The sequence below is a fragment of the Primulina tabacum genome, chromosome 10, assembly GCF_025594145.1.
Source record: "Primulina tabacum isolate GXHZ01 chromosome 10, ASM2559414v2, whole genome shotgun sequence".
NCBI classification, from domain to species: Eukaryota; Viridiplantae; Streptophyta; class Magnoliopsida; order Lamiales; family Gesneriaceae; genus Primulina; species Primulina tabacum.
This window is the reverse complement of record NC_134559.1, coordinates 1,232,643-1,251,302: the sequence shown is the minus strand read 5'-3', so window position 1 is coordinate 1,251,302 and position 18,660 is coordinate 1,232,643. Positions and strand designations below refer to the sequence as shown.

Sequence of the window (18,660 nt, the reverse complement as noted above, 5' to 3'; positions counted from 1 at the left end):
GAATGTTGTGAGACTGCATGGTGTGCCAGTCTCAATTGTATCTGATCGTGATCCCAGATTTACTTCTAAATTCTGGTGTAGTTTTCAGGAGGCGATGGGTACGCGTTTGGCTATGAGTACTGCTTATCATCCTCAAACTGATGGCCAGACCGAGCGTACGATTCAAACGTTAGAGGATATGTTGCGTGCTGTTGTGATGGACTTCAGAATGGGATGGCAAGATGCCTTACCATTGGTCGAATTTTCTTATAATAATAGCTTTCAGACGAGTATCGGTATGGCACCGTTTGAAGCTCTATATGGGAGACGATGTAGATCACCGTTATTCTGGGATGAGATTGGTGAGAGACAATTGACTGGATCTGAAATGATACAGGAAATGAACGATAAGGTTCAGTTAATTCGGCAGCGGATGAAAGCTGCTCAGGATCGTCAAACGAGTTATGCGAATAAACGAAGACGACCCTTGGAATTCCAGAAAGGTGACAGAGTGTTTTTGAAAATATCTCCCTTTAGAGGCACTGTTCGATTTGGCATGCGAGGGAAATTATCTCCTCGTTATGTTGGTCCATACGAGATTCTGGATCGAGTTGGTGATCTTGCGTATCGATTGGCATTGCCACCAGCTCTATCTGCCATTCATGATGTGTTTCATGTTTCTATGTTGGGGAAATATGAACCAGATCCATCACATCTGCTTGCACCTGATGAGGTTGAACTTGATCCTTCTCTTTCCTATGTCGAACAACCTGTTCGAATTATGGATCGAAAGGAAAAGATATTGAGAAATAAATCGATTCCTTTAGTACGAGTGCAATGGACACGACATGGTGTTGAAGAATCAACATGGGAATTGGAGAGCAAGATGCGAGATTCGTATCCGCATTTGTTTGATTCTATAACATCTGTTCCATTGTATTCGATGTATTCTGATCCTTTTTCTGATTTTAGTTTTGATATGTACTATAACTGGTGACATATGTATGTTTGCCAATGTTATGTATATAGAGATGTTTGAGATTTCGAGGACGAAATCTTTTAAGAGGGGGAGAAATGTAAGGACCGTGTATCGTATTATTGTAAATCCTGTGTGATTATCGATAATTTATGAAATTGTCATGTGATTATGTATTTGATGTATATCGTGACAATGGAATTGAGAGAATGAATATTGAATATGAATTGACGTTGTAAGAGCTCGAGTGGAGAAGCCGGACGCCAATATAGTACAAAAAACAATATGTTGTACAGAACATGTGGCGCCCGAGCGGTAGAAAATTATCGCCCGAGCGCCAGTGCATGTAGAAGTGATGTTCGGGCAGAATGTGCCGCGCCCGAGCGGTAATTTGCTACCGCCCGAGCGTGGTGTAATTGTTAGCCGGGGGCAGAATGTCTCGCGCTCGGGCGCGAGAATTCTACCGCCCGAGCGCGAGAGGCGGTGGGATAAGCATACATTCTTCTTTTCTTTCCTCCGTCAGTTGATTTCAGTAAATTCGAGAGTTAAGTTCGAGATTTCAATTTCTTCCGTCCGAATCGACTTCGAAACGCTGTCTAAACGCGAAACAAATTATATATTTGTGATCGTCGCGTCGAGGGCTTCTGACTGAGGTAATTTTCTTCTAGTTCCAGCAGCTCTAAATATCAAAGTGCTGGAATAGCATGTATTTGAAGTTGAATTTCTTGTATATAGTAGAATAACCGACAAGGAACTCATATTCGAAGTCGGAATTGAATTATGATATGATTATGATTTGATATGAATTTTTGAAGTTTCAAATGATATTTGAAACTCATATTAATGATTTTGGATTATGTTATTGATTGGAATGAGTATGTTATTGATGTAGATAAAGTGTAATATCAATATCTTCAGGCTACATCAACTGGAAACGAAGAATTGGGGTATGTTGCGACCGGGTAACATACGATAGGTATCTGTATTATATGATATATGTCGGATTGATTTGATTGATTTGAATGAGATTATGTGTCTATATGCCTTATTTGTTGATTGATGTGGCATACATGACATTGAGATTGAGATATCGATGTATAAAATAAATGTTTTGTTAACACACATCATTTTATGCATACATCGATACATAACATGCACGTTGAGCTATGATCCTTGGATACCCTGATATGATTTGATTGGATTCCGGGGTTTGTGAACACAATCGCTATGCCGGTATTATATGACCCGTAAAGCATAGACAATTGTGACCCCATATGATTGGATATGAGATTTGGGATTTGATGGCGCTTTGCCGACGCTATCATACGAGTATCCCATATTGGCCGGTGTGCCAGCTCGAGCATTGATTTGATAGCGATTCGATTGATTCTGACATGTGCTCAGTGGATGGGCATTTGACCTGATACCTCCACGACATACATGCATTGCATACCATATATCATTGTTTAGATACTTGTGGTATATATGATTGGTTGTTCCATACGGAGCTTTGCTCACCCCCAAGGGGGGCTGTTGTTGTCTTTGTGTGTGGACAATGGCAGGTACTCAAAGATATCAGGAGACCGGAGAGGGTACCTCTGGAGGGAGTCATAGTTTGAGTTGAGGTTTATGTTTTGTTCCCAGTATATATGTATATGTACCTATATACCGGGGCATGTCCCGAGTATATGAGTTGTTTGTATGTGATTGGCTTTGATTACGTGTGGGCGTGTTTTATGATATGAGATAAAATACTATTTTTAGTATTCAAATTATAGAAGAAATATTTTGGGCTCATTGTAAAGAAAATTTAAACTCGTTTTCCGCTGATATTAATTAACCCTAATCAGATTGTGTTGTAATAACGATTAGGAGTTAAGGGCCTCACATATTTTGTGGTGTACAACTCACTCACTGTGTTTTCAAAGAGAACACACACTCTCTTAATATAGGAGAACAAAACACCTCACAAATATTATAGAACTAAGCACTCAAATGATTATAAGATGAGAGAAAACTCGAAGAAGGGATGATTTCAAAATGAAGGAGGGAGCTCTATTTATAGGGCCCCTTGACCGTGTGAAACCGCGTTTAAAACGCATATATATCTGAACGCTTCATTCGAAATTTCAACGTGCAAAGCCAACCAATAATGTCTGCTTATTTAATGTGCATCGGCCAACTTGCTGGCCCCATTTTGCTCATGCCGACATTTCTCCCACTTGGAGATTTGATTGAGAACCAAACACATCTCCACACATCCTTTCAATCTTGCTATTTCCTGCTGCTTACGTTTCCGCCTTGACCACTTGAGGATCTACACCACTCAAACTTATCAATGTTTACTGGCTTGGTCAGAAAATCAGCTATGTTGTCCTTCGTATGGATCTTCTGCATATCCACGCTTCCTTCTTCTACTACTTCTCGCACAAAATGAAATTGTACTCCAACGTGTTTCGTCCTGGAATGAAAGGCTGGATTCTTTGCGATGTGCAAGGCACTCTGACTGTCACAAAACAAAGAAACATTTTCTTGTTTGTGCCCGATCTCCTCCAATAATCTTTTGATCCATATTGCTTCCTTGCAACCTTGAGTAGCTGCCATATATTCTGCCTCTGTTGTAGATAATGCCACAAGTGTCTGCAGTTTTGAAACCCAGCTTACTGCTCTCCCTGCAAGTGTAAACACATAACCATTAGTAGATTTCCTCTTATGAGGATCACCTGCATAATCTGAATCGACAAAGCCCCTGAGTGTAAAATCCGATCCTCCATAACATAATGCAGCATTCGAGGTACCCTTAATGTATCTAAGGATCCTCTTAACAGTGCTCCAATGCTCTCATCCAGGATTCGCCATATACCGACTAACTGCTCCCACTGCTTGAGCAATGTCTGGTCTTGTACAGATCATAGCGAACATCAAACTTCCCACTGCTGATGCATATGGTACTCGAGACATCTCCATCATCTCTGCTTCACTGCTAGGACACATCTCGGAGGATAACTTGAAGTTAACAGGAAGAGGGGTCGAGATTGGCTTACTATCATGCATGTTGAAGCGTTGCAAGACTTTCTTCAAATAACTTTTCTGGGAAAGCCAAATCTTTCTGTTACTTCTATCTCGATGAACCTGCATTCCTAGAATCTTGTTTGCTGGTCCCAAGTCCTTCACATCAAATTCCCTAGCAAACCTGTGCCTTCAATCCTTGGACATGATCTTTGTTGGGGCCTGCTACCAACATGTCGTCCACATACAGCAGCAAAATGATATAATCATCACCAGACTTCTTGAAATACGTACAAGGGTCTGCACTCAGTCTGTTGTATCCAAGGCTCATGATATAGGAATCAAATCTCTTGTACCAACACCTCGGCGCCTGTTTGAGACCGTACAGAGATTTCTTCAACATGCAAACCAAGTTCTCTTTGCCTTTTTCCGCAAAACCTTCTGGCTGGAGCATATAGATTTCTTCTTCAAGATCTCCATGAAGAAACGCCGTTTTCACATCTAGCTGTTCTAGATGTAGGTCAAACACCGCACACAATGTCAACACCACTCTGACTGTTGTAAGTCGAACCACAGGAGAAAATATCTCATTGAAGTCAATGCCTTCTTTCTGAGCATACCCTTTTACCAACAATCTAGCACGATACCGTTCCACTTGGTTTTTGCCATCTCGCTTGATCTTGTAGACACATCTGTTACCGATGGCTTTCCTCCCTCGTGGTAGTGTAACAAGATCCCAAGTTTTATTCCTGTCTAATGCCTCCAATTCTTCTTGCATTGCTATCCACAAAGATACATCCGAGCTTTGAGTAGCCTCGTGGAAACTCGATGGCTCACCATCCTCTGATAATAGACAATATGCAATGTTGCTTTCAGTGACATAATCTGAAAGCCAACCTGGTGGTCTTCTGTCTCGAGTTGACTGCCTCACATTGGAAACTTCAGACTCAACATGTTCTTGTTCTTCGTGCTCTGGTACTACTTCACAAGAAACTTGACCTTCGTCCGTCTTATTTTCCACCTGAAAAATAGTAGTTTCTGAATTCGGTGTGCCTTTGTCTCCCTTTACTTTATCTTCCTCGAAGATAACATCCCTGCTGATGACAAGCTTGTGAACAGTAGGATCCCACAAGTGAAACCCCTTTACTCCATCAGCATAACCCAAGAAGATACATTTTCTGAATTTCGAATCCAACTTCGATCTTTCTTGCTCATTGTACAGAACGTACACAGGACTTCCAAATGTATGCAAATGAGAATAATCTGTCAGCTTCCCGGTCCACATCTCCATCGGATTCTTCAGATCAATCGCCACTGAAGGAGAACGATTGATAATATAACAAGCGGTTTTGACTGCTTCCGCCCAAAATGACTTTTCTAGACCTGCAGTCCTCAACATAGCTCTTGTTCTGTCCAACAAGGTTCTGTTCATACGCTCCACCACTCCATTCTGTTGAGGTGTGTAAGCCGTCGTGAATTGTCTCTTGATACCCTCATGTTGACAATATGCATCAAATTTATCACTGGTATATTCTCCTCCATTATCAGTCCTTAGACACTTGATTTTCTTTTCAGAATCAAGTTCAACCCGCGCTTTGAAATCTTTGAAGACTTGGAAAACATCTGATTTCTTCTTGATTGGATACACCCAACATCTCCTAGAGAAATCATCAATGAACGAGACAAAGTATCTCGCTCCTCCTAGGGATACAACCGGTGCTTGCCAAACATCCGAATGAATCAGCTCCAATATGCTTTTGCTCCTGGCAGTAGAAGTGCCAAACTTTAATCTGTGTTGTTTAATGGTAACACAGTGTTCACAAAAGGGTAGTGACACTTTTGTAAGTCCCGGCAGCAGCTTCCGTTCTGAGAGAATTTTCAACCCTCGTTCTGACATATGCCCGAGCTTTCTATGCCATAACACTGTTAATTCTTCTCCTGAACGAATTGATGCAACAGCTAGTTCTGCCTCTTTGTGTGTTTCTCCCAAAAATACATACAGATTTGCAGCAACCTTTTCCGCCTTCATAACCACAAGCGCGCCCTTCACAATTTTCATGATCTCGTTCTCGATACGAGTTTTGCACCCGATGTCAGCCAATTGCCCCAAGGACAAAAGATTTTTCGTCAGTCCTTTCACATGTCGTACCTCCTAAATGGTGCGAACGATGCCATCAAACATTTTAATTTTGACAGTACCGACCCCAACGATTTCCAAGGCATGATCATTTCCCATGAATACAGATCCTCCTGAGACTGATTCATAATGATCAAACCATTCTCTCCGAGACGTCATGTGCCACGTCGCTCCTGAATCCATAATCCATGTGTCACAAAATTTGTGTCTGCCTTCTGCAACAGTTGCTGCTTCGCTGAATAATATTTCACCACTGCCTGAAGTACTGGCCACATTTCCTTGAGAGCTTTTATCGATACTCGTACACTCTTTCTTGAAGTGCCATTTACCGCCACATTTAAAGCAGTAAATATTTTTCTTCTTACTTCTCGACTTTGATCTACCTCGCCTTTGGCTCCCACTAGGAGTCACGGTCCATAAATCTTCATTTTATCATCGACAAAGCCTCTGCCTGCTTCGAAGTTACCAACCTATCTTCCTTATTCTTGCGCCGGCTTTCTTCTCCGAGAACCGCAGTTAAGACATCGTCGAATCTTAGAAAGCCCATCAGAATATTGTTGGTAATGTTGATGATAAGTTGATCGTATGAATCTGGTAGACTTTGAAGTAGAAGCTTCGCACGTTCATTTTCCCCTATTTTATGGCCCATGGAAGTGAGTTGGGCAAATAGAGTATTTAGTGTATTGATATGGTCGGTCATCGATGAGGATTCCGCCATCCGAAGAGTATAAAGCCTTCTCTTTAGGAAAATCATATTGTGTAGGGACTTGACCTCGTACATCTTTGTCAGAGTATCCCAGATAACTTTGGCTGTTTTTATCTTAGAGATACTTGACAAAACTTCGTCTGCTATAGCCAAGTGTAAATTGGCAACATCATTATCATTCATCTCATTCCACTTTCCATCATCCGCAATCTCCACCGGTCTATCTCCAATAGCCGCCAAGCAATTCTCCTTTCTTAAAACTGCTTGTATCTTTATTTTTCACAGCATAAAATTGCTTCCGTTGAATTTTGCTATCTCGTACATTCCCGCCATTAGTCTACAACAATTTTAGTAGACTGGACAAAATAATCCCGCCTTAAATAAAAAATCTCAAAAAATCTTTCCTGATGTGGAAGATCAGTCTAGGCTGCAACCACAAAGCATACTCAGAATTTTAAGAAATTTTAAACCAAGGCTCTGATACCACTTGTTGGTCCCACGTGCGGAATTTGAGATAATAAAACCCGAAAATAAAGAATAAACTGGACACCGAGATTTACGTGGAAAACCCCTAAAATTATTAGGGTAAAAACCACGGGTAAGATGAAAATAATTCCACTATAATATTTTGTGGTGTACAACTCACTCACTGTGTTTCCAAAGAGAACACACACTCTCTTAATACAGGAGAACAAAACACCTCACAAATATTATAGAACTAAGCACTCAAATGCTTATAAGATGAGAGAAAACTCGAAGAAGGGATGATTTCAGAATGAAGGAGGGAGCTCTATTTATAGAGCCCCTTAACCGTGTGAAACCGCGTTTAAAACGCGTATCTATCTGAACGCTTCATTCGAAATTTCAACGTGCAAAGCCAACCAATAATGTCTGCTTATTTAATGTGCACCGGTCAACTTGCTGGCCCCATTTTGCTCATGCCGACAGACTGTTCTTGGGTTATGACTTGCTAAGGCTAATGAGCGTTGGAACGTTGCATATCAGACTCATTACCTAGATCCTGCCTGGTCATCACCTTGTTCGAGTGGAACTGATTGCTCCATGCTCCATTCGCGGAGCAGTTAATCTATCTCCGTGACATGATGGGCAAAATAATACAATAAAAGACCAATGTCAAGCAGAGGAAGGAAAGAAAATTATACGGATTTCCAAAGTCTACAAAAAAAAAGAAGTACGGATCACCAAAGTCACAAGCTGCGCATTATTTTTAAATCAATAAACAAAATACAATATAAATTACACATGCATCACCCACACTGCAATTTCTCACTTTATTGATGAAAGTACATCATGCTATACAGGGCTACCACCCTAGTATTTACTTAAAATACAAGTCATCTCAGCCATATTAGAAAGCTCTCCCATTGATTGCAACATGGGAGAAACGAAGATCGAAAATTGATATAGGAACAAGAAATGAAATGGGCTCAAAATTGGAAACAGTGGCTCGTGATGAACTTGGATCAGCTCTCAAGTTGTGGTGCCAGCAACTAGTCTTTCATAGAACAAAATATAACCATGATCTGTATTACTCGAATACTCGTGCAATGATCCAAAGAAAGTCTGAATGGCAGACTCTTCAATCGTCTCCACGTTTTCATCATCAAAGAATAACCAATGGTTGTGACTTTTCACAAGGCTAACATAATGTCCACGGTTAGGACCACTCCCAACATGGACAACTATGGCAAATAAGGAATACTCAGCATCTGCATCTTCAACAGTACAACTGAGCTTTGGTTCGGTAGGGAATACAACACGATATGAGAGCTTCTTGTACCGGCTGAGCTGTTCAAAGTACTTGAATCTCTTCAAATGGATGACCAATATGTGAGGTCGTTTTTTTATTTTCATTCTCTTTTGGGCCCCTTGCAAGCTGAATATTGGTCAAAGCTTACTTCATGGATAACAAAAAATAAAATAAAAAATTTCAAAGACAAAAAAACATCTGCTATTCTTCTGCAACTCCAACATCCACTCCAAACCTCAAAAACAAGTTATTGTATTTACAAACCCATTATCTCAATGATAGTTGAGGGGGGCGAAAGTGATTTTCAGGGAATAGGTAGAACTTAACTGAATAAAATATTTGTAAGATCATTTAATATATTCAATAAAAGACAAATTAAAAAATTAGCAAAACCTATATGGACATATTGAAATAGCCACTTTATATCCATTGTTCGCTTAGCTGCTTCTCTCTATTGGGAAATGCCAACAGTCTGCGGTTATTACAGTTAATCTCGTGATTCCTACCAATTTATTTCTGGGAAATGACGACACTGAACCTGTTATTGATGGCTGCCTTGAGGAATTCTATGACGAACAAAAAAATTCTACCAAATAGATAGCTTGACTAAAGAACAAGTTATACCATAGTCTAAACCCATCTTTTACCAATGTAATATATGTTAGGAGCCTCCGATTAGGAACACAAAAATATAATATATTATAAAAATGGAAATAACAAACTTTTGTTACAACCAACTCTTCCACACTAACAAACTGTTAGTGGCTCACTCACTCAATATAACTGAATGCCATCTAGCTAAACCCACCCCACCCCCCGCCTTCTTTTATACATTTCTCTCACGTGTCTTTCCCCTCCCCTTTCTCACGTATACGTTTACAATCTTGGGCCGAGGCCTGTTTGTCTCTTCAGCTATTGGGCTTGTTAATTCAGAAGTCACTTGGCCCAATGTGTTAGGGCCCATAACATGCCCAGCTTCTTCAAGAATCGCCTTGTCCTCAAGGCGATTCTTGAAATTGTGCTGTGAAATATTCCGTGTCTTCCCACGTTGCTTCCTCTTCCGTTCTTCCTTTCCATTTCACTTGTATTTGTTGACACAAGTGTCCCTTTTTTGCTTTTAATTCTTTCAGCCAAAACTCCCTCAGGTTCAAAAGTGAGAAACAAATCAGTGTCCACCTCTCTTGGCAACTTAACTTCATTTGGGTCTCGTCCCACTGCTTTTTTTAGACATGACACATGAAATACTGGATGTATCTTGGACCCCTCGGGCAGTTTCAGTCGATATGCCACTTATCCCACTTTCTTCAATACTCGATAAGGGCCATAATACCTAGCTGCCAACTTCTGGAAGACCCTTGTACTAACAGAATTTTGGCGGTGTGGTCGTAACTTTAGGTATACCACATCGCTTTCTTGATAATGGACCTCTCGACGATTTTTGTTAGCGTATTTGGTCATGCGCTATTGGGCCCGTTCTATATTATATTTAAGCTGCCGCAGCAACTCATCCCTGCCCACCAATGCTTGTGAGACTGCTGGTACCTTGGTTTCCCCCGGAAGAAACTTAATGAGAGTTGGGGGTCTTCTTCCGTACACGACTTCGAATGGGGTCATTCCGGTAGCAGTCTGATAGGATGTATTGTACCAATACTCCGCCCAATGCACCCACTGTGACCAGCCCTTGGGTTGTTCAGAACAAAAACAACGGAGATATGTCTCAACAAATTTGTTCAATGCTTCACTTTGCCCATCTGTTTCTGGATGGTAGGCCGTGCTCATTTTGAGGCGAGTCCCTTGTAGTTTAAACAACTCTGACCAAAATAAACTCATGAACACTGCATCCCTATCACTGAAAATGGTCTTTGGAACCCCATGCAACTTGATCACATTGCATGTAAAAATTTCTGCCACTGAGCATGCCGTGTATGGGTGCTTAAGGAGTTGAAAGTGCCCATACTTAGATAGTATGTCAATCACCACTAGTATCACTTCAAACCCCTTTGACTTTGGCATTACTGTAATAAAATCCACAGCCAAATCTTCCCAAATTGCTTCTGGAATAGTCAAAGGTTGTAGCAATCATGCCGAGGTAGCAGCCTCATACTTCTGTTTTTGACATACTTCGCATTCGGATACAAACTTGTAGACATCCTTCTTCATTCATGGCCAAAAGAAGTTGTTTGCAATTCTTTTATACATTCTAAAAGCTCCCGAATGCCCTCCTATAGGAGTAGCGTGGAATTCCACTAGGAGTGTAGTAACCCAATGCGATGTTCGTGGAATAACCAATCTTCCTTTAAAGAGTAAACATCCATTAACCAATGAGTAGTGCTTGTTACTGTCTTGGGCCGTGTTCATCCTTTCAATGATCTTTTTACAAGTTGGATCATTTCCCACTGCTTCTCGAATTTCTCGTACTCCCATCCATTCGTCTTTGGTTATTGCAGTCAACGTTCCAATGTCCTGTCTCCTTGATAAGGCATTTGCTGCTCCATTGTCGGCCCCAGCTTATGTTTTATTTCAAACTCATACCCTAGTAACTTAGCCAACCAATATTGCTGGTCTGGCGTAGTTATGCGTTGTTGCAGCAAGTTTCTCAATGGTTTGTGATCAGTCACCACTAGAAACTTACGTCCCAGTAGATAATGACGCCAATGTTGAACTGCCAAGACCAATGCCATCAACTCTCTTTCGTAGGTTGACTTTGCTAACGCTCGATCTGCCAAAGCCTTGCTATAGAAAACAATATGCTTACCCTCCTGAGCTATCACTGCCCATATTTCCGTCCCTGATGCATCGCATTCTATCACAAACTCTTTAGAAAAATCAGGCATCTTCAATACCGGGGTAGTCACTGCATCTCGTTTCAGCAGTTCGAAAGCTTCTTGGGCTTTTCATTCCACCCGAAATTATTCTTCTTCAATTGCTCAGTGAGTGGTCTCGCAACCCTCCCATAGTCTTTAATGAATTTCCGATAATATCCCGTTAGTCCCAAAAAACTCCTCAATCCCTTGGTGTTCTGCGGTTGAGGACACTGTACCACACTCTCAACCTTATTGGGATCCATTTTTACCCCCTGAGCCGTGATGATATGCCCTAAATATTCAACTTGTTTCAACCCGAGCTGGCATTTTTTTTTTGTTTAGCACCAGCTGGTGTTGCTGTAACAACACCAACCCTACTTCGACATGTTGCACATGCTCTTCCCAATTCTTACTGTAAATCAAAACATCGTCAAAAAAAACTAATACAAATTTTTGCAAGTAAGGGCGAAATACCTCGTTCATGGTTGCTTGGAATGTGGCCGGAGCATTTTTTAGCCCAAAGGGCATGACTAAAAACTCGTAGTGGCCTTCATGGTCCTGAAGGCTGTTTTGTGTACGTCGGTGGCTTGAACTCTAATCTGGTGGTACCCAGATTTGAGGTCCGGCTTGGTAAAAAACATTGCTCCATGTAGTTCATCAAATAATTCCTCCACCACCGGAATTGGATATTTGTCAGCAATAGTAATATCATTCAATGCCCGGTAGTCAATGCAAAATCGCCAACTCCCATCTTTTTTTTAACTAGTATAACCGGGTTTGACTAGGGACTATTGCTGGCTTGTATCACTCCTAATGCGAGCATCTCTCTCACCATTCTTTCAATCTCATCCTTTTGATGATGTGCATATCGATAAGGCCTTACCGATACTGGTTCGCAACCATCCTTTATACATATAGCATGATCATGTTGCCTACAAGGGGGTAATTCACTAGGTTCTTGGAATAGCCCTTCGTATTTGGCAAGGATGTTGCTCATCGCTTCCTCAGCCCCCTGGTTATCTGTCCCTCCCTTCTTTTCTCCACTCCAATTGATCAATATTGCTCCGCAGGCCTCACTCACCTTGGAAATCCCTTTGAATGAGACTATGGATCTGCTGAGGGATGGATCCCCTTTTAAGACCACCGTTTGATCAGCCCAGCTAAACTGCATCTCCATCTTGCTCCAATTCAGCAGGACATTACCTAAAGTGCGAAGCCAACCAACCCTTAGAATAAGATCAATCCCCTCTAATTCGAACAAATACCCTTCAATCTGAATTCGACATTGTCCTGTATCCACCTCCAACTCCCTGCATACCCCTTGGCATGACAGCCGAAAGCCATCCTCTAAACACACCCCAAAAAACACGCTTTCATCACATACAAGCCCCAACTCCGCAATTAATTCTTTTGAGACGAAGTTGTGGCTTGCACCACTGTCTACATAGCTATCACTTCTCGCCCCGTCACTTTCGCCCTCATTTTCAGTGTTTGTGGATGGTTGATGCCATTAACATAATACAATGGTAGCTCTAAGTGTTGTATTCAACGTTGGGTTCCCCTTCTTCCCTTGTTTCGCGCGTTGCCTCATATTTTTGTTCCACTAGCTCGGCCTGTTCCCACTCGGCATCTTCTCCTTCCTCCTCCGCTAGGATCGTCACCCTCAGACTCTTGTTGGCACATCGGTGCATTGGGTGGTAAGATTCTCCACACTTAAAGCACAATCCATTTTCTCGCCGGTGCAAGAATTCTTGATGAGATACAACCCTGCCATCTCGATTTTTTTGATAAGGTATCCTCATCGCCCATCCACCGCGATCTCCTCCCCCACTTCCTCCTGAGATGCCCCGAGATCCACCTCCGTAAGATTGCGGTGTTAGTTGATTTCGCATTCGTTGCTCGCCTGGGCTAACTGTCCCCATATTAATGTTGGGTTGTGGGAGATTTTTGTTACGGTTCCTCTCATGCACTGGGTTTTGATTGGCCCAGCCCATATTAGTTGCCGATTTTTGTGAATACCTCAGGCCCGATCCAACTTTATATCTTCCCCTATCCACTGCCGATCCATACAATTCCTTCTCCAGCCCCCTGGCTAACATCATCGCTCGATCCACTGTTCGGGGAGCATGTACAATCATCATCCGCCGTATCTCCTCCCGCAACCCACTCATGAAGTAGCCCAAGCATTGATCCTCCTGGACATCACCCAGCTGCGCAACCAACATCTCAAAACACTCGATGTAAGCGTCAATCGACTGTTGGCCTTGGTTCAATGACGCCATGAGTTCGAACGGATTGGCGTCATATCCACTATAGTGTTTGATCAGCTCCTCCGCGAATCTATCCCAATCTGTTTTCGAGATTCTCACCTTCATCCATCAGAACCAATGTATCGTGGTACCCTGCATACAAATGTAGGCCAATTTGAGCTTACACTCCACTGGTGTTTCATGGACTTCGAAGTACTGCTCCATCCTTCCCAACCATCCCAACGGGTCTTCTCCTTCAAACTCAGGTAACTCAATCTCTTTTAATGCTACCTTTACTTCCTCGGCAATTTCTTCCCGTCCCCCTACCTGGCGCGCCACACTCTCATCCTTTTCTGGCACCTCACTTCCTGCCCCTTGCTGCCCGCCCCCTTCATTGCTCATAGCTACCCCTCCTCCTTGTGCCTTAATAATATGTTCCATCATCTCCCTTAGGTTCAGTAATCCTTCCATAGCTTTGTCGATTTTATCCAATCTACCATGCACTGCGTATGTTGTCTTGTACCCCCATCAACGTTTTTTCCATGCTATCCATCTTTGCTTCTGAACGTGTGCTGGCCATGTATTCTTCGGCTCTAGCGGATCCGGCAGGTCTGACCAAATGTTAGGAGCCTCCGATCAGGAACACAAAAATATAATATATTATAAAAATGGAAATAACAAACTCTTGTCACAACCAACTCTTCCACACTAACAAACTGTTAGTGGCTCACTCACTCAATATAATTGAATGCCATCTAGCTAACCCCCCCCCCCCCCCCTTCTTTTATACATTTCTCTCACGTGTCTTTCCCCTCCCCTTTCTCACGTATACATTAACAATTTTGGGCTGAGGCCTGTTTGTCTCTTCAGCTATTGGGCTTGCTAATTCAGAAGTCACTGGGCCCAATGTGTTTGGGCCCATAACAATATCACAACCAACGAAAAGGTTACAGAATTAATCCTAACATACAGCAACAGCCATAATCTATATGTAAACTATGACTAACCTGCAGCACTTGTCACAGAAGAACTTGTCCTCTGCATTTAAAGTTTCAATGGAGCTAAAGTTCTTCAGACAGCTAGTAATCGAACTGTTCTGTTCTATATCAAGGCTCAAGTCAAGAAACGTTTCGTCTCTTGCTGTCACTGTCTCACAGCAAGAGACATCTTGTTTCATTTGTCAATATACCCTAAAACATTAACGAAAAATGGGAATAAGAAAAGAAGTATCCACAGAACCCTGTAATGCCATTAAATCTCACTACCTGCATGATGGTGACAAAAATGAGATGAGCTAGAAATTATAAAAGTAGTGTCAGTCATTATTGTGTCATCTCAGAAGAGACATTCCTACAAGTAAAAAAAAGTGGTGGAAATCCCGCTCTTTCAAACAAGGATGGATTTTCAAGAGCAGGCTGAGGCACATTTCATAATGTTCATTATACACAAGACAGAAGTAGTAGATTGAGGATGAATGGCAAGTCAAAGGCACCTGAAAATTTTTGTGTACCCAGATGAACAATGGTCCCTTTTGAACACCATTGGGAAACACACTTTTTGGTAAATTAGCAATCTTTTCAGACGGAGAGGAAGTTTCCTGATCAACCTTAGAAGCCAGGGATTCCTTCTCCAGTATGTCAACCAATTCATTTAGTAAATAGTTCAAAAATTCATGGGCATCCTACACAAGGAAACACATACAACATACAATGATTTCAAATTGTCGCAAGACCTTGTGAATAGAGTGCAAAATGTAACAAAGCATCAACATATGTAAATCAAGATGTCAACGAAGATAAATAGTATGGATTGTAAGTAATAGCACAGAAGTATTTAAATGGAAAAGTTATTGTGCATACTTTATCTCATTCCAATTTGGATTGCATGTCATTGTAAGCATTATATCTGGTTTTCCATATGTTTGTACCAAAGTCATGGCATCTTGATACCGTTGGTACATATCACGTGGGCTTCCACCAAAAGATGATGGAAAAACGATTCTGGTACCTACATTTCCTGTATAATGTAATTGATATAAGATGTGAGTTGTAACACATGTTGTGAAAAATAATATTCAACTCATTAAGTTATCATACTTGCATTATTTTCATCTCCATGTAAATAATCTTGCAATCCTTGGTAAAGTTTTGAATGTATATCACATTGATTTGAAAGTATCCATCGTAGTCTTTGTGTTTCAATCTTTACGTAATTGTCAACTACATATTGTTGAAGTAGACGTCCTCCTCTAAGTAGCAAAGACGACGAATTTTCTCGTATCTGATTAAGAAGATAATTTACACTATATGATTATAGGTGTAAATTTAAGTTTTAAATTTTTCTAATTAAAAAGACAAAATATAAAGTAAAATGTTTTTTCACTAACTTGTAGCATATACGCATAGTAATTTAAGCATGTTAATCTGGTACCGTTGATATTTCAACTGTTTATGTCCCAACCATATGTACCATATGGCAGAAGGAGTGGATATTGCAAAGGATCATAATAGCCAACTACGTCTTAAATGCTGATAAGATTTCCACCGATTCCTTGTATAGTAATATCTCGATTACTCAAATTTTCTTGAAATTCGTTGTCAACAATGACAGCTGCAACTTGAGATGTTGTTGGTAAACTATATTGATGTTCATTAGGTTTTTGTGGCTTGATGATGAGCCTACAGTTAGGTATGTCTTGACATTTGCCAATTTGTCGAAACACGTGCACAAATGGACTGTGTTGATCAAGAATGTTTTGTATCTTAAGCAGCAATTCTCTCCTTAGTTCTGGATTTTCTAGAAGTCTGTTGTCTATACCATGTTCCGTGTCTACGATCCACATCTGCATGTACCTTGGCCTACAATTCTCATTTGGTAGAAGACTTCCAATCGAGTGATATATTGATCCATGTGCACGAAATGTGTAAATTCCATGTGTACTTGTTGCTAAGGACTTATCTATGTTGGCTCCCATCGATGTAAAGGAGAAAACATGATTGTATGCCCTTATGAACTTCGGAAAATGTCTGCCTTCATCGTTATCCGCAGCATACAACTCTTGCAATGTAAGGGACATGAATACATGATCCAAATTTGTGTTTCCATTTCTACAGCAGAATTGTGATAGTTTCACCATGAACAGTAGAGCTTGGCAATGTATACAAATTCTTGGGTCAGACAATTGCGACCGATAATTTATCTCACTTTCACCGAAATTTCTTGCTAGGTTACGATATCGACGTGGATATCGTTGTATGTTAATGACATTGTTTTCATTTAAGTTAATTTCTGCAAAAAAATTCAAATTAATCTTCAAACTAACAATTTGAAAAGAAATTGTTGTTGTAACAATGAACTAATAAATTATATAGTGGAAATTTTTATTCTAACCTATTTTTAAACCTCGTTTTTAAGAATAATTTATTTTAAATTTAAATCGCGAAATGCATATAAGCTCTAATGAAAAAGTCATATATTTCATAATTTACGTTTAAAAAATATATCATATTTTAAATAATATTTTTCTTATTTATACGAATTGTTGAAAAATGAGATTAATTATTTTAAGTAAATTTAAATTTTCGAATGAAACTCTGAAAATAAGACAAAAAAAAATGTACAATGTGTTCAAATTATATTTTTCATGTTTAAAAATATATTTCATGTAGGATGCTTCCCAGTTAATTTTTAAATCAGCTAAAACAAAAACAAAAATAAATATTTTGGATAGCAAAAGCAATAAAAATTATATTTTTCATGTTTAAATATTTTTTAGAGAGGAAATTGATAGCAAAAGCAATAAAAGTTTTAATTTTTAACAGATAAGTAATACATTAGACACGTGTATGTCATAAATAGAAAATGTAGTGAAAAAATTATTTAGCAAAGTAATACTAATTAATCCAACCTATTTTGTTTCAATTATTTATTTTTTATTTAAACGCATTGATAATGGATTAAGGTATGAAACATATATATTGCATCGACTATTTATTTGGATATAGTAGAGTACCTTGATGAACATAATTTGGCGATGTCAGACGTGTGCTAGTACTTCCACACTCGAAATTTGATGTCAAAGTATAAAAAAATATTGGCTCTGAGTGACACGTTTGTCGCATTGTAGTCAAATCAACAACTGTCATGAACAATAGATGTAGAGCTTTGTTTAACTTGTTATCTGTAATAGTACTTGAGAATGATAACTATTTACGATGTTTTGTACAATACATCAAATTAAATAAACGATTGTGTTGCCAAGAAACTATTGTTTAACATTACATTGTGGATAGAAGTCATAATATTGTATAAGATACTTAAAATTTTCACCGATGTCACGTGTTGATTGTTGAATCATTGTAGTTGGTGCAATAAAATTATTATTACCAGGATTAGACTCATATGGAATTGATGATCTCTCGTAATCTTATCTCCTTTGATAATTTGCTCGACAGCGAGCCAATTTCATGCTCATTGCATCCTCATTCATTGATCGTCGTGTGGTACGCTGGGCCAATCTCCAATTTATTTGTTGATCTGTTGAACAATATATGCATATTGTAAGCGTGTTGTGCATTTTTCATATGAAAAAATTATCACTTATAGCCCATGTAAATATTTTTTGAACTACGTATTATACAATGTTGGTTTGAAGTAGAAATGGAGGAAGTCGAATTTATTCTTCTAATTTGGTAATTTGATCGACGTCTAGCAAGGTAAGATTGTCGTCGTTGTTGGGTCATAGAATGTATTCTTTCACGTTCGTTACTCATTATCATTTGTCGCCTTTCAATGATGTAAGAGCTGGAGTTATAATTTGTCATGTCCTGCATAGAATTACATACCAATAGTTACTGTGCTTATGAAAATAAGAAAATAATAGTGGAATACATTTAAGGAAAATCTAAATGATTATTTTTGCATGTATGTACATGTCATTGTCGTCAACTATTTGAGGCTATATTTTACTTATATATCATCATTTTTTAAAAATATGAAAGATAAAAAAAATTATATATATTAATGTTTT

General features: G+C 39.7%; 1 pseudogene; it reads right to left on the bottom strand.

Annotated features, from left to right (window-relative positions):
- Window positions 1–8,053: 8,053 nt before the first annotated feature.
- On the bottom strand, window positions 8,054–15,748 carry LOC142505974 (ubiquitin carboxyl-terminal hydrolase 4-like; annotated as a pseudogene).
- Between the last annotated feature and the right edge of the window lie 2,912 nt (window positions 15,749–18,660).